Source organism: Dioscorea cayenensis, chromosome 9 (genome assembly GCF_009730915.1).
Source record: "Dioscorea cayenensis subsp. rotundata cultivar TDr96_F1 chromosome 9, TDr96_F1_v2_PseudoChromosome.rev07_lg8_w22 25.fasta, whole genome shotgun sequence".
NCBI lineage: Eukaryota > Viridiplantae > Streptophyta > Magnoliopsida > Dioscoreales > Dioscoreaceae > Dioscorea > Dioscorea cayenensis.
In genome coordinates this window covers 5,287,754-5,291,485 of record NC_052479.1, presented here as the reverse complement: position 1 = coordinate 5,291,485, position 3,732 = coordinate 5,287,754, and positions in this window count along the sequence as shown.

Below are 3,732 nucleotides of genomic sequence, written 5' to 3'. Positions count from 1 at the left end.
GCTTTATTAGAAGAATGCTAATAGCTATATATATATATATATATATATGCATTTCATGTTTTAAGTAAGTTTTTATTGATTTATACTTGTTTGGTAATTTGGTGAATGATAATTATTGTTGAGGCAAATCTTGGATGTCTCTTTTTGGCTTTTGTTTTGTTATCGTGGAAATTGTGATTGATATATGTATCCATGAGTTTGTGAAATCTTTATTTTTGTTTGAAACTTGAGTTTTTGTTATGGAAAATCTTTGATTTGGTGAAATCCTAGGCTTGAAGCAAATTTTTGGATTGTTGAAAGGAAAAGGATTTCCATGTTGTTGCTTGTGTTGGGACTTGCAAAATTATTTTGTGTTAAAAGTTTGGGCTTTGCTTATGTGTTTATCTTGTCCTCGTGCAAATGGCCGAGGTATTCTTGATTTATGATCATGGATGGATATTGTACTCGAGTGGAGTTGTATTTTTATTGTGGTGATTGTTTTGGTGATATCCCATCGCGTAGGGCGGTCTTCACGGCCGACCCTATTGAGGTGGCGTGTCGACCGGCCGATTACTACGAGGGCCGGGTTCGGTGGGGAGTGTAGAGCCCCGATCGATATTCATCGGTAGCCGAGTCACCAACCGGTGAACTCGATGGGTCAACGTCAAGGGCATGAGTACCTTTGGCGGCTCGAACTCCAGCCATGGCCACGGCGAAGGTTTAGAGAGTTTTCTAGACCATATTATGTTGGGTGAGTGTTGGGTATTGTGTTTATTTATTTCAAACCCATGATATTTTTGTTGTTTTACTTGTATTTAAAAACCATGCTTTTATGATTTTTTTGTGTTGTAAACCCTAGTTGGGGTAAAAAAAGAGTTTTCTTGGTATTAGTATGTTTTTAATTCTCTTGAAGGCTTCTATTATATGTAATAATGTTTCTAAACTTGTATCACTTTGGTAAAACATTTATTTTGATGATTCATTATTATTATTTTTTTGTCATTGGTGTATTTTTCTCGCTAAGGTTGTGCTAATCCTCCTCACTCGAGTAACTTGAGTTACTCATCCCTCTTTCTTCCTCCCGCATCGCGGGTGTAGTAGGTGTGACCGTGTGGCGATCAGATCGGCATTTACTACTATTCTATCATCTCGTTGTATTTTCTTCGGCTCATGTATGTTATTATTGTCATGGAACATGTTATAAGACCTATGGATCCACTAGTGTGTAGAAAACCTTGTTGCATGGTTTAGTATTTAAATACTCTTAAACTTCTGTATTACCATTTCCTCATCGTTGTTAGGGTTGTTTCCTCGTATTTTGTGAACCCTCTATATTTCCCCGTATCCTATTGTTGTTGTTGTTGTTGTTGTTGTTGTTGTTGTTGTTGTTGTTACCGCTCGTTGTGTAACATTGTTTTTTCTCTGCTCTATATCCGCGATATGTATATTGTTGAATTCCGGTGTGTTGATTAGCCTTGCGGCATCCCCGAGGGTTGAGTGGCGGGGTATCCCTCCTCGGGATTGCTGCGGCGATTGTCGCGTCTCGTGGGCCCGCGGGTCGGGGCGTGACACACACTATAGAATGGTCTGAATCTGACTGGAAGTAAGCTTCGACGGAGCACATTTGAGTTTAGAGGACTAAACTCTTTTAAAGGAGGGGAGATTGTGAGCCCCACCCCTTAATCAAATCCTAGCCATTGCTTTTATTTTTAATCCTAGCCGTTGTTTCTTACTACTCTTGGGGAGGCCTTGTACAGTAAAAACAACTATGATAAAATTGTAACATTTATCTCAAATCGATCCAAGGATTTAGTTAATGCCATCGCGGGAGTCTTTCTCTCATCGCTGCATGGTTATTGCCTATGACACTTGGAGGTGAACTGAATGAAGACCAACGCTAGGCTCGGGAAAACTTTGAGAGAGCAGCGTTGGGTAGTAATCATCAAAATTGTGTACGTGTATACATCGAAAGAGTTTTATGATGCAGTTTGTGAACTTGCATGTACATCAGGCAACACGCATGCTTGGTTGCTACAGAAGTTCAATGTTGATCATTGGTCAAACTTTTTATTTAAAGGAATGCGATCGTGCGAGATGTACTCCAATATGGAAGAATCCTTCAATGTCTAGATTAAAGAGGTGCGCCATCTACTAGTAATAGGCATGGTTGATTCCATAAGGTTAGGCTCACTATACACATACAAAAATTTTCTAGGTAGTGTCATTCATTGTTGTGTATTGAGATATGTTTGTGTGTATTTTGGGTACGCTTCTGTGTAATATTTATTGTTCCTATGTACGATATGAAGTTATTGTATAATAAATATTGTGTATACTGTGTTCATCCGTAGGTTTAAACTTATAAATATGTTGGCAGAAAAATACAGATAGTCAAATTGTTGGAAACACACCTTCGCCCTGAGATACGAAAGAAAGTTGAACAAATTGTTGAGGATAGTCATTTTCTACAGGTGGGTAGATCCGGTGAAGACACGAACAAAGTGGTTGATGACCACAATAGTGTAGTCAACCTCCAGGTCTGGGCTTCTACAAAATATGGGAAGTACATGGTCTATTATGCAAGTATGCATGTGTCGCGATTATGGAAACAAACACGAATGCTCATTGCTACGTAGATGATTACTTCACAGTCGAATGGTATTGTCGTGTGTATATCAACCCAATATACCCAATTTCTAACAGTAACAAGCTATCTGATGACAAACATGAATTCTGAATTCGGTCGCCAATATCAAAGAAACTGCACAATAGTCCAAGAAGGAAGATAATCGAGTCAAGGTTGTACAATTTACATTTATAGTTGGTGCCATCAAACTGGACATAATCGTCAATCATGTAATGCACTCATAGCGGACTATACATAATGCCAGTGGTTGTTATTTGTTTTTATTTTTGGTACGTTCAGTTTTTGTCAATATTAGGCTTAACTATGCATGTTTTGTTGTTTTTGTGTAGTTGCGTACCTACCTATATATTACTTATGTTTCCTATGTATTACTTTTATTTCATGTGTATTAATTCCGTATATTGTGTATTATATCTGTTTCATGTGTATTATTAGCCATTTCATGTTTAGCATTTTATGTTGATGTGCATTATTTGTTGTGTAAACTTCAGATTAATTCCCTCTATTGTGTATTATATCTGTTTCATGTGTATTATTTATGTTTCATGTGTATTATTAGCCATTTCATGTTTAGCATTTTATGTTGATGTGCATTATTTGTTGTGTAAACTTCAGATTTATGGATGATTTTGTAATTAATTGCATACGTAATGTTTTAATTTACAAACAACAAAAAAAAATTACAATTATTTATATGGAGACTAAAGTTATTGAAATACTAATGTTTACATGAAAGAGGAATGCAACAACAATAGGACTTTTATATTAGGTTAATGTCATAACTCTGCACATTTTTGTCCGTGAAACTGTAATCAGGTTCAACGTTGAAGTCTACCATTGTGTCCTCCTTTTCAGTAGCGTTCTTGTCCCTGACGGTAGTCTCCTCACTAGCGTCATCCTTTTTTCTGGCATCATCCTTCTTCACATCCGCACTAGGCATAATTTTTTTCTGTATACCGTCAACGAGTATCTATGCGACATAATGGAGTCAGAGGAATGGGACGCCCAACTGAGGTAAATCCAACTCTTTTGCATTTAGAATTTGCTCCATATAACGCACACAAAATATCAAACAATCAACACTCTCGGATTCTTACTGGGGCAGT